The sequence below is a fragment of the Eurosta solidaginis genome, chromosome 4, assembly GCF_040869045.1.
Source record: "Eurosta solidaginis isolate ZX-2024a chromosome 4, ASM4086904v1, whole genome shotgun sequence".
Taxonomy (NCBI): Eukaryota; Metazoa; Arthropoda; class Insecta; order Diptera; family Tephritidae; genus Eurosta; species Eurosta solidaginis.
Window position 1 is genome coordinate 80,662,424 of NC_090322.1, and position 12,782 is coordinate 80,675,205.

Genomic DNA, 12,782 nt, shown 5'->3' on the forward strand with positions numbered 1-12,782 from the left:
TTTTTCTATCATAATTTGTTGAGATATTGTTTCGAACGCTCGTTTTAGGTCTAAGAATACCGCAATTACAAAATTTTTTTCATTAAGTTGGTTTTTCCATTGAAAAGCAATTGAGTTTAAAACAGACTCGCAAGAATATTTTTTTCGAAAACCAGATTGCTCTGGTATTACAATTTTGTTCAACTCCAGGCACAGTTCCAGCTGTTCTTTTACAATTGATTCAATGATTTTTTCATCGGCCGGCAAGGTATTTATGGGTCGCATTTCATTATGTTTTATTGATGGCCTTTAGCAAAAGGCACGGTTCCAGAAGGGTAGTTGGCTCCGATACCGATTTTCCAGAAACGGGTTTTTGGGTACCCGTTGTCTCTTTTTATGCATCCCTAATATAGTGTACATTTAAACTCGGCATGTATATGTACATACGTTGGTATAAGTATATGGACAGTCAGTGCACGGACTTTACCGCATTGGTAGGTTTACTAACTTTTCTGGCCTATTTTCATTTTCTACTACTACTACTACTTCTGCCACCAAGACTTAGATTCTGCCAATATTTCAGTATTTTCGCGCTGAAAACGTAGTTCCCGTCAGGCCAATTTGTAGGGAAAAATCAAGAGGAGCACGACGCAAATTGAAAGAGAAGCTCGGCCTTAGATCTCTTCGGAGGTTGTCGCGCCTTACATTTTTATTTTTTTTTATTTTAATTGCCAAGCCCACCCAACTAACATTAGGAGGGGATACTGATTAAATCAGTCAGTTTTTGAAAAACTTGTGAACAACTTTAAACAAGAAATAAATTTTTGATGAGATAAATATAGTAAATGAGCACGCAAATATTTTCTGCGCTATTTTTCTCAGTTTTTTTTTTGAATAATTTGAACGAAAATAAAAAGTTTTACGTAAACGATAACATGCCGAAATCGGTTATTTTGTGGCAGTATTTTTGGTACTTTGGAATATTATTGCTGTGATTAGACGTTTTGGTACATGTTTGTCAGTATTTCACACTCACGATACAGGAAAAAAGTGAGTATCGTATAGGCATAAGCTATGTAGGTATATACAAAGGTACATTTAATTTTGTCTTGTTTACGTGTTTTAAAGGTGTAATTTCCTTGAAATGCGTGTTATTTGTTTTACAATACATTAATAATTGTTTGGTAGAAATATGAACTGTAGCTATTGTTTTCTTGGTAAAAAATCTACCAACTACTACTATTTTAATTTTTTTGTCTACCAAAATTTTTCTCTTAAAAGTCCGCGTACTGGTAAATATTTACCGGCAGCAAAGACAAAAAAAAATTGCGCACATTCATACACGCCCGTGTATAGAATGTAAATTCCTCAGAATTGAAACAAACGGGACTAATCGAAAGATTTTTTCCGTTGCTTCATTCTTTTTACTACGGCGCGTGGCCGTAGTACAATCGTTTGCGGATTTTTGGATGCAGAATAAGGTAAGTAAAATTCTAATATTTGCTTCTATTTATTATTATAAAAATAAATCAATTTTTTTTATTTTCCATTAGTAATTACTTTTATTTTATTTTTCAGATGGAGAATGGGCATGGAGCGTATTGGTCTGGTGGTTCGATAAGTAACCAATCGTAGGCTGCCAAATCGAAGAATTCATCAATTTTCGAACAAATGCGTACACCAACTTGTTTCTCAGCTTCTTGACGTGCTACATGGAACAGTGCTGAAGGTGTTTGTGATATATTACTAACTGTATTCGTTATATGACAGACGAACTCATCTAAAAATGAGCTTGCCTTTTCCAAGTATTGCGTATCAATTATAACTTGTATAAGTTGTGTTAGGGCTACGCTTGGATTATGAAATACCATCGATAGACAACCGCCAAAACTGCGTGTTAACAACAAATTTGCAGCTTTACGCACCATAGCTGCGACTTCATTTGGGGAGAGCCTTAGCTCTTCGGCAAATTTCATGCAGGCGTACATAAATTCTTTTGCTTGATGATAGACTTCGGGTACCATGCGAGAGAAGGGAAACTTTTTGGGGAATGGTGCATTTTCCAATTGTTCTGAATGGAAAGGAAAACGTTCAATGATTGACTCGTAATCCTCTGGAGTTTCAACCATCATCGGTTGGAATTGTTCTTTATCCAAAATTTCACGAAAAACATGCACCCAACGCTGAAGTAACACTTCATTATAATGATCGCGCATATTATGCAAACATTCGAAAAGCATATTGACTGTGTAGCCATAACATTTGAAAGTATTAATGGACAACATAATTAAGTTTTTTTTTTTTATTATGCGTAACAATATGTTTGGATCAGTACAAGATGATGATGCCATACTAATCTCATTTACACATTTCGTCAAAGACGTAGACCAAAAATCCTCCAAATATGAAGATGTTACAACATCGCCAGCTGCATTCTTTACATGATCCTCAACAATTAAAGAAGCCACCAATTGCACAAATGTACGTTTTATATGCCTCGAAGTTGTCATGCCTCGCTGGTGGTGGTTGTAACACCAACTTCGATTGATCACGTCGTTGTTGCCGATAATCCTTTTCAAAGTATTCACGCTGTCCCAGTACCATGTAAATATGTAAGCAACGATATATTGGCGAGAAATCGATCAGATCTTGGGCACTTAAATTGTTCTCCTATTCGCTATTATTTAGCTTTCCTTGAAGTTTATGTTCTTCAATAATAGCATTAATATCAGGTTTTTCCACTTTTTCGTATGTGTTATAGCCACCTCACCCATTTTCGGTGAAAATTTTCTTATATTCTCAAGACATTCACGAAAGTCTGCTTCAGCGGATCGTCTTATATTCTCTTTTATAACGGGAATTGTCTGTCGAATTTGTGTGGCAAAACGATAATTATGTAATCCAATCAAATGTTGTGTCTCTAGCGTCTCCAAAGTGCGCAAAGATTGGTAGTACTGTTTATTGGTTGCTTGCTGGGTAAATTTAATATAACATTCGAGCGCGGGCAGGCAGGCGTGTAGAGCATCAATAGCGCTGGCCAAATTTGATTCACTTTGACGCGCGCGTACTAAATCTTGTCCATGCTGCAATACCGATGTACTTATTTGTTGCAGTGAATGATCGAGTGCATGTACCTCTTCGTGTAGTTGCTTAGAGAATTCGCATTGGTTTTGTTGACTGAAGTTTGGAGGTAATTTTTTACGCTTCAATTGCGTTGAACCTAAATCATCAAAATTTGAAATAATTTTTACATATCGAATACAAATAAAATTACAAAGAATTCTACATTAGTGGATAACAATAACTGCGAAGTTACCAACAGAAGGGATAAGAAGCATTTTGAAAGATGAAAACCCGTCCTATTTCAAATGTAAGTGTAGTCACCGAGTGGGAGGATAATGTTCTTTTCGATGTTGATGATCCCGATGTTTGTGGTATTTCTCCAAATTTTGAAAATGTTCTTAATACCAATGGAATGACGGTGTCTTCAGCTAACATTGTCGCTCCACCATCGGGCTTAGTAAATGGTTCAGCTCCAAATGTCAGTTTAAAGTGCATTAAATGTAAAAGTTCCAACAGCAATATCTTTAGCCAGCGTACATGGTCCACAATTCTCTGATATCTGCAGTCCTTTGGGACGCAGCCATATCAGTATATCTTCGTCCTTATCGGATTTAGTGGGTAGTCCTTTGGAAATTTTCGTAGACAATGTACTCCCAATTAAGGAATTGCGTCAGTATATGGGCTCCTGCTTCATCTGCGGCGTTTCATGAACTGATGATCATGTTTCCCTCGATTGCAGTGAATGTGGTGGCTGTAGTTTAGAGCGCCCATGTCCGCTTAGTGATGGACAGTGTGGCGTACCGTGGAAGCGTGATTTCACCATGTCGCATGCCTGTGGCAAAGCTCGTTGGCATGGTGTGTGTCCTAGTTATCAAGAGGCAATGACACATTTGAATCCCCAGGAATCTGCTGTTAATGCCGCTTGCCCTGTTGCTCCATCAACGTGTGCTAATGCTGCTACGCATTAACGTTTAGCTCAAGAATTATGTCTGCGTTTGGAACAACTTTCGACTAGTGCTCATACGTGATTAATTTGTTATTCAAAATAAGAATGTGTGAGTAAAAGGGGTGCAGCAACGTCTCAAAAAGTCCCTCAAGCTCAACATTTAAGTAACTAAATTGGAATTTCTAAACAGCATACAACGCATCCCGACCATCTTGAATCTATCTATATCATTTCTATCTAGCCATTTTACATAGATACTCCATACTTATACATATAATATATGTAAATACATATAAACTGGGCGTATGTAGCTAATTTTGTGATTGTATATTGTCTACGCTTAAGGCCTTTGTATACAAATACAATTCAATAGATATACTTTAGACAATATTGGATTTGGAATTACCTTGCAATATATTTACATATGTGAGTAGAAACATGTGTATAAAAAGGGAAGTTTTGCTGCAAAGCCTCTATCATAAACACCACACCGTGGGTCGATGGTGGATGCATAAATAAATCGGGACATATATTTGTGACAGATCGACGCAATGACAATGTGCCGGCCTTTGCTGCTGATGGACGTGTCTTACACAGATTTGGGGGGAAGGGAACTGCTGATGGTGAATTATGTCCCCTTCCCGATTTGGTGGCGCTGCGTGCTAAGTATAGAGTACGTTGATTTTTGGGATGAAAGCATATCTTTTGGCACACATGGCAAAACGGGCTACGGTTGATCTCATTATGGTGAGCATGGAAAATTCTTAAGCTACTATTGCTTAACCTATCTAAAACCCTTTGATTTTAGTGTTGTTCCTAACTGTTAGACTATCATGCACCCTATGCTTTCGTTGTCCAATGTAGCGCTGCTGTGATTGTAGGGCATTCACTCCATGGAGCAAGTCGCACTCCGGTGGATTTGGCGGTTGCATTGGATTTGGGATATGTATTTGGTAAGTGGTTTTACATTTCATATTCAGCCCAATTCTGAACAAAAATTCCGTGCGAGTTTTTTTCCTTTCTCCCATTCCTCGTATTCTAAATAAAAATTCCTCGTGAGTTTTTTCACTTCTCCCTTTCCTCCTATTCTGAACAATGTTCGAAAAGGCGGAAGCCGGTTATGGGAGAAAAGTAGGTATTATGAATGTGAGGGAGAGGGAGATTTCCTTGCCATTTCATAGTTTTTTTTCACTTGTTAAATTAAAGGGAATGCATCAAAATAGTTAAAGGAAATTGGTTCTTTTAAGAAAGAACACTTATTTGTACAAATTTGTGCTAAATTATGTATGTACATTCTACCACAATATTCTCTATTTTAAGTAGAAAAGTATATCATAAGCAACGTAAGAGCTCTTGGTGTATTTGATGCAGCCAGCCAGAAATTCCGCAACGATTTTTAAGAAGGCTTAAATAGATTTCGGCATATGGCGAAAGGCGAACTCAACTCGACTTGGCCCCAGAACGAAAGCATGCAACCCCAGCGGATTTGTGTTATCCCGCTGCCTTCTTCTTATGCTCCTCTGTTGATGTTGCTGTGGCACAAATTCATTACTCATTTCAGTGAATAACGCATGAAATGCAATACTGTGTATTGTTTATATTTTATTTCTTAGTTTCAAACAAATTTGCAAAAATAATTAAACTTTTCAATTTTTTAAACGAAATAAGAAATGCGCAACGAAATTTCAATTCATAAAACAGCTGACTTCGAAAATTCAAAATTCCTATTCCCCAATTATTCTTCTCCCTAGAAGAAAAGAATTGGAGGAATTTTTCCGCGGGAATAAAAAAATCCGCGAGAATATTTAGAATTTGTCTGATTGTATCTCTTCTTTCGCATATTTAACAGCATAAACATGCTCGGCTGTTTTTTAAACACCTACTTTTATGGATTTATGGGTTTTACTATTTTTCTGTGCGTTTTTACTGTCCAAGGCGGTTGCGCAATTTACACCAATATGACGTTGCTCAGTTATGTTGTGTGGCGATGATATGTAAAGATTATCTTTGTGTTCACGACGCATTTTAAGCGTGATCAGGTGGCGTAAGCCAACAAATTTAAGTGGGCATATGTATGTATGGATTGACTTAACTAGATTTTCTAACCCTATAAGGAATTTAACTCTGCTAATATCTGGGGCAGATGAGTTTTCTCATCAGCGGTAGGCTTGCGATGTGCCTCGTTGCGCGGCAACGAGTGCAGCTGTGTTCTGTGGCAGATCGGTTCGCCCTTCTGCGGTAGGCTTTTCTGTTGTCCTCGCTCGGGGTGAGCGAGTGAATTGGGGTTTGATTTTGAAAATTAACAATAAGTGTTTGGTGACAGATTGAGATCTGCATTAAGGTGGTTGATTGGCCTTGTTTCGGTGAACGAGCGCTGGGTTTTGAAATTTTGAAAAGTTAAAAAGATTATGGGCCGAGTGCCTTTGTTTTCTGTGGCAGACCGAGGGTCTGCGTAAAGGCTTCTCTGGTATACTCGTTATGGAATAACGAGTGAGTGGGATGGTTTGGGATATTTCGAAAGTAGGGAGGAACGGAGGGATTGTTAGGAGGAGCTCTTGGTCCTCTCGCAATCTATCTCCTCCGTGAGAAGAAGGATCAGTTTGACCAAAGGTCGTCGGACTTGACCCTTCTCGGTAAAGAGGTCGACCACACGTACTCGGTTATCTTCGCCGGGGTGTACGTTGACGACTCTACCTAACCTCCATTCGTTGGGAGATAAGTTGTCTTCTTTGAGGACAACGAGATCTCCCACTTGTATATTTTGTTTGGGGTGTTTCCACTTCACTCGTTTTTGAAGTTCGGATAGATATTCCACCTTCCATCGTTTGCAGAAAGTGTGATGGAGGGCTTTGAGTTTCTGCCATCGATTGATCATCGAGGCAGAGCTCTCACTGGCATCTGGTTCGGGTGGAGCCAGCAGGTGGCTGCCGGTTAGGAAATGTCCTGGGGTTATTGGTTCCAGATCCGTTGGGTCATTTGACGCCGGGCTGACAGGCCGTGAATTTAGACATGCCTCGATCCGGCACAAAAGGGCTTGGAACTACTCCATGGTATATTTATGGAGAGAAGCGACCTTTTTGAAGTGGCTTTTGAAGCTCTTCACTCCCGCTTCCCACAGGCCGCCCATATGTGGAGCGGCGGCGGGAATAAAATGCCAGCTCATTGCTTGATGGCTATACTTTGAGACTGTTTTGTCTCGGCTTTCGGCCAGAAAGGCTTTAAATTCGGATCGTAAAGATCTTGATGCTCCGACAAAGTTTGTACCATTGTCGGAGTAGATGTTCTTCGGACATCCTCTTCTCGCGATAAAACGCGAGAAGGCTGCGAGAAAGCATGGGGTGCTGAGGTCACTAGTGGCCTCTAAGTGAATGGCCTTAGTGGAGAAACAGACAAAAAGGCATACGTAGCCTTTTGACAGTCGACATCCTCTACCGCGGTAGCTTTTGATGTCGAAAGGCCCCGCAAAGTCTACCCCGGTATTGGTGAACGCGCGGGTAAAAGTAGTCCGTTCGCAGGGAAGGGTACCCATAAGTTGGGACTGTGCCTGCTTTCGATGAATAATGCAGGTTTTGCAATTGTGGATGACGGCTCTGATCATGGTCTTGACATTCGGTATCCAGTATTGGGTTGGGATGAGACGGAGCATGAGCTGGTTCTCGCCATGAAGGGAGTCATGAGGCGAGACAGCCTACAATTGTAAGGCAAGATGATCGGATGACGCTCGTTGTATGACATGTATTTTGACGCCCCTAGACGCCCCCCTGTTCTAATAATATCATCTTTGTCGATATATGGGTTGAGTGACAGTATTTCACTCTTTCGATCGATAGGTTCCCTATTTTTCAATTTTAAATATTCTGTCCCGTAAAATTGTTTCTGGCAGACTCGTATTAATGATTGAGTCGTTGCCTTAATCTCATCGGCTGAGATTATACACGACCTTTCGTGGAACATTGCTTTAGTTTTTGGGTGAGTTCCTTTATAAAATCTCCTAACATAGGATAGAACCTTTAAAGCCCTGGGTAAATTTGAAAAACGGTCGAGAATATCTACCTGATCTACCCTTGTCGTGGCATATGTTTGTGCCCTCTTCTCCTCAACGGACGTTTTGTATTCGGTCTCTTGTGCTGGCCAGTGGGAATTGTCTTCTTGCAGCCAAGAAGGTCCCTGCCACCACAACGTATTGTTGACCAACTCTGATGCAAGTAGTCCTCTGCTTCCTAGATCCGCTGGATTAGATTCCGAGTCCACGTGAAGCCAGTCCTTTCTACCGACCATATCGGTGATCTTAGTGATTCGGTGTGCGACGAAGGTTGACCAGGAACAGGGCGGCTTTCTTATCCATGCGAGTACGATGGTTGAATCCGTCCAGAGGTGAACTTTTGCTGGCCCCAAATGAATGTTTCGGAATATTGATTCCATGATTTCTGCGAGCAGCACGGCGCTGCAAAGTTCTAAACGTGGTAGTGAGATGGGTTTCACTGGGGCTACTCGGGTTTTGGCTAGCAAGAGATTTGTGAAAATTTTATCGTCCCTTTTTACGCGCATGTAGATTGCTGCTGCATATGCCTTTTCCGATGCATCGCAAAAACCATGTATTTCGATGTCGTCCTCGGGCGTAAAATTTACCCATCGCGGTATCTTAATGTTATCTATTTCCTTATACTGTTGGGTGAAATTTTCCCACCGTTCGAAGGTAGTTGGGGAGACAGGTTCGTCCCACCCGGTGCCCTCTAACCAGATATGCTGCATTAGTATTTTTGCCACTATGACCATTGGTGCAAGCCAGCCTAAAGGGTCGAAAAGTTTGGCTATAGCGGATAGGATTGCGCGTTTGGTGGTGTTCTCGCCATTCCCTAAAACTCCTGCTGAAAAGTAAAACATGTCTGAGTGCGCGTTCCATCGTATTCCGAGTGCCTTCACCGAGCTAGCCTCTTCAAACGCTAGGAAGTCCTCGCTGAGCAAATCCGTTTTGGGGATGTCCTGAAGGATTTCCTCACAATTTGATGTCCACTTGCGCAATGGAAAGCCAGCTGAGTGTAATGCTTCGCGAATCTCGTTTCTTGCTCTGTTGGTTGACGCTATTGTATGTCCTCCAGATAAAACGTCGTCGACATACATACTTTCTCGTAATATACCCGATGCTATTGGGTGTGTATTTTCTACATCATCAGCCAATTGTAGAAGTGACCGTATCGCGAGGTAGGAGGCGCAGTTTACACCAAAGGTGACAGTCTTTAGTTCGTAAAGACTGATGGGTTCGTTCGGGGATGTTCGATGGACAATTCTTTGAAATTTGGCGTGATTATCGGTCACCCAAATTTGCCTATACATCCTTTCTATGTCACTATTAAAGACAAAGCGGTACAGTCTCCAACGTAGAATTAAAATAGGCAAGTCTGCTTGGAGTACTGGACCTGGGTGGAGTATGTCGTTTAGACTAATGCCATTTGCTGTCTGACTTGACGCGTTGAAGACGACGCGCACTTTGGTAGTGGTACTTTCCGCTTTTACAACGGCGTGGTGGGGCAGGAAATAACTATCGGATGGAATATTGTTTTTGATTTTTCTCATATGTCCAAGCGTTTCGTATTCGGATAACACCCGAACATATTCTTTCCCCAACTCTTGGTTTTTCAGTAATCGCCCCTCATTTCTGAAGAATTGTGAACATGCGCGCTTTAGGGACGGTCCTAATTTAATATTCTCAGGGTAATCCTGCCTGAATGGTAGCGAAACTGTATATCTTCCACTTTCATCACGTTTTGTTGTGTCCTTAAATAATTGTTCACAATACCTTTCTTCTTCATTAAGCATTTTGTTTTTGGGAATATTTTCTACCTCCCAGAAAGCTTTTAATTGGTTGTCCAATGCAACCTCGTTGTAGAATGACATGATGCACTTCGTTGGACTCGGTGCTTCGATGCGACCGGTTAGTATCCAACCGAACACTGTCTCTTGGGCCAAAAGTGTATTTAGTACATTCTTTTTCAGACCGCTCAGTATAATTTGGGGATATATGTCTCCTCCAAGTATGAGGTCTACGTCTTCGTTGATGTAGAACCTTTTGTTTGCCAAAACTAAGTCTGGGAATGCCTGCATAGTCATGGCGTTGATATGGCAGGATGGAAGATTCCCAGTGAGTTTGGCTAGGACTAGAACGGGTGTAGTCAGGCTGAAGCAGGCATCCACTGGTGAACGTAATTCAATTTTGGATGCCTCTTTCACCTGAGCTGACACCGTATTTGTGATGCCTGAAACTTGGGCATGCATTTTTCTCGCTGGCAAATTGATTCTGCGTTTCAGTCTTTCAGTTATAAAGGAACATTCAGACCCTGAATCAATTAATGCCCGTGCGGAGAAGTCGGTACCATTATGGCGAATGTGTACGCGAGCAGTTCCTAATAGCACGCCTGTGCTGGAATTGGCATGACAGGATTTTACATTCTGGTTCGCAGATTGTCGCGCCTGTGCCGAAGTTGTTGGGATATTATCCGCATCTTTGAAAGGATTGCGTACAGCCGTGTGCTGAGATGTATCCGCATGCAGGAGCGTGTGGTGACGAGAGTGGCATTTGGAACAGTTGTAGGAACTGGTGCACTTCGTCACGGTGTGTCCTGGGGATAAGCAATTCAGGCAGCCACTTGTGGATTTTATAAATTTAATCCTTTCTACTGGGGTTAACTCGCAGAAGCGTGAACAGTTGCGTAATCTGTGTTCAGGGGATTTACACATTTTACAAATTGATTTTATTGTTTGCTTGGATACTTTCGTTTGAAAAGCACCAAGTCTTTTCGTAGGGGTTTCTGACGATTGTCGCGACGCGTTTGGTTTTTGCACTTTCGAAGTGGCATGCCCTGTAAAACCAGACACTGCTTCAAGTGTCTGAAACCGATTAGACAGGAACTTATCCATATCCTCCCACTTGGATATGTCCATTTTATGATCTATACTTTGCTCCCATAGAGCCAACGTGCTCTCTGGTAGCTTGGTTGAGCAGAGATAAGTCAGGATTGCATCCCAATTGGAAGTGTCAATTTTGTGGCATTTGAGGGACGAAATACAATTATTTATATCATTTTGCAGCTTTTTTATTGAACTGCCGCACTCACTTTCTACCTTTTTTAAGTTAAATAAAATTTGTAGTTGTGTGTTAACTAAGATACGTTTGTTTTCGTATCTTTCACACAAGTTTTTCCAGGCCATCCCGAAACATTCATTTGTGAGAGGGTGTTTTTTTACGATATCTTTTGCTTCGCCCTGCGTTTTGTTGTTGAGATGGAATAAATTTTCCATCCCTTTCAAACTAGAATTGTTTATATATATTGCCGTGAACAGGTCGCGAAAAGTTGGCCAAGACAGATAATCCCCTTTAAAAACGTCCGTGTCGCAAGCCGGGAGGCGAATTTTATGCCCATGCGGTTCTTGCTCAGGGTTGACGTTCTTTTCATCCTTCTTGTATTTTTCTACCTCAGCAGATATAGACGCTGAACATCGCACGTAGATTGCGTATGCTGCCTTTTGCTTCTTTCTGATCGCCATAACGTCATCCGCTGACACCTCATCAGATCCCAATAGCGAATCAAAACGCAGACTTTACCTTCTTCCACAAGAGCCGCAACTCTTCCTGCTGTATTGCAAGGGTGTGTTTGCTATGGTAGCTCTCCGGAATAAGGCTGTAATCTTTATCAAACTCTGCGATTGATTCTGATAAACGGATGTAGGTTTCCATTGTTTTATTTACGTTTATTAACGAGAAAATTGCCTATTATAGAAATGGAACGCTTTAGAGTAAAAATACCTGCCCAGCCGTAAATAAATACTATTGAAATTCGAAGTTTATTATTTATTTTGTTTATTGCAGACTTTGTCAGAGTAGCGACAACGAAAAGGGTTTACTTAATGGAATTTTTGTCACAGCAGCGACAACAGCAAAAAGGTTTAATTTACAGACTTTTTGTCTCAGCGGCAACAACAAAAAAAAGGGGGCCCACTCGCCACCTCCACAGATAATGGGTGTATTTTTTAAAAAGTGAAAAAATGCGTGTGATATTGCAAAACAAGCGCAAAAAAAGTGTAAAAAGTGTTTAAAAAGTGAAGTGAGCACCGGATTAATTAATTAAATTGAACTTAATTTCGTGTTTGTGATGTGCAAAAAAACAACAACAACAACCTATTTAGTATGGTGCGGAAAGTGAGGTTAGGTGCCCTCTTCCTTGTGTTGTGTCTGGAAAACCTTACCACTGGTGGGGGGGGATAATCACAAGGACTGAAATAAAGGCTAACAAACCGAGTGATTTAACCTTTGAAAATAGAAAAATAAATTGGTGCTCACTAAATAACTTCACTGTTTTCACTTTCTTTTCCTGATTTTAATTTTTCGCGCATTACACGGGTTTCTTCTTTATTTGCAAAAAAACGACACTCAAAAAAAAATGGCAAGAAATATAACACTTACTTCTTAGTTTGTCGTAAGAAAAGTTGATTGTGCTGTGCTGTGGTTGGCGAATATGCTGTGGCTCTGGTCACCTATGTACAATATAAAAACTCCAACTTTTTCCTTGTTAATTTTTGGCTGCTGTGACAAAAAGTCCATAAAGTAAACCCTTTTCGTTGCCGCTACTCTGACAAAGTCTGCTATAAACAATATCTTCATACACATAAAATAACGTATTAAGGTAGGGTTGTATTAAAGATATATATATATATATATTCATATTCATATTCATATTTATTGAGTCAATGGCAGAAACCTTACTGACTAGATTTACAAGTTTGCAAATTAACTTAAAAC

The 12,782-nt window shown here is 40.5% G+C and overlaps 2 pseudogenes; one reads left to right on the forward strand and one right to left on the reverse strand.

The window, feature by feature from the left end:
* Nucleotides 1-1,553: 1,553 nt before the first annotated feature.
* Nucleotides 1,554-3,317, reverse strand: LOC137248581 (exocyst complex component 6-like; annotated as a pseudogene).
* Nucleotides 3,318-3,325: 8 nt separating this feature from the next.
* Nucleotides 3,326-4,052, forward strand: LOC137248582 (protein pinocchio-like; annotated as a pseudogene).
* Nucleotides 4,053-12,782: the final 8,730 nt, after the last annotated feature.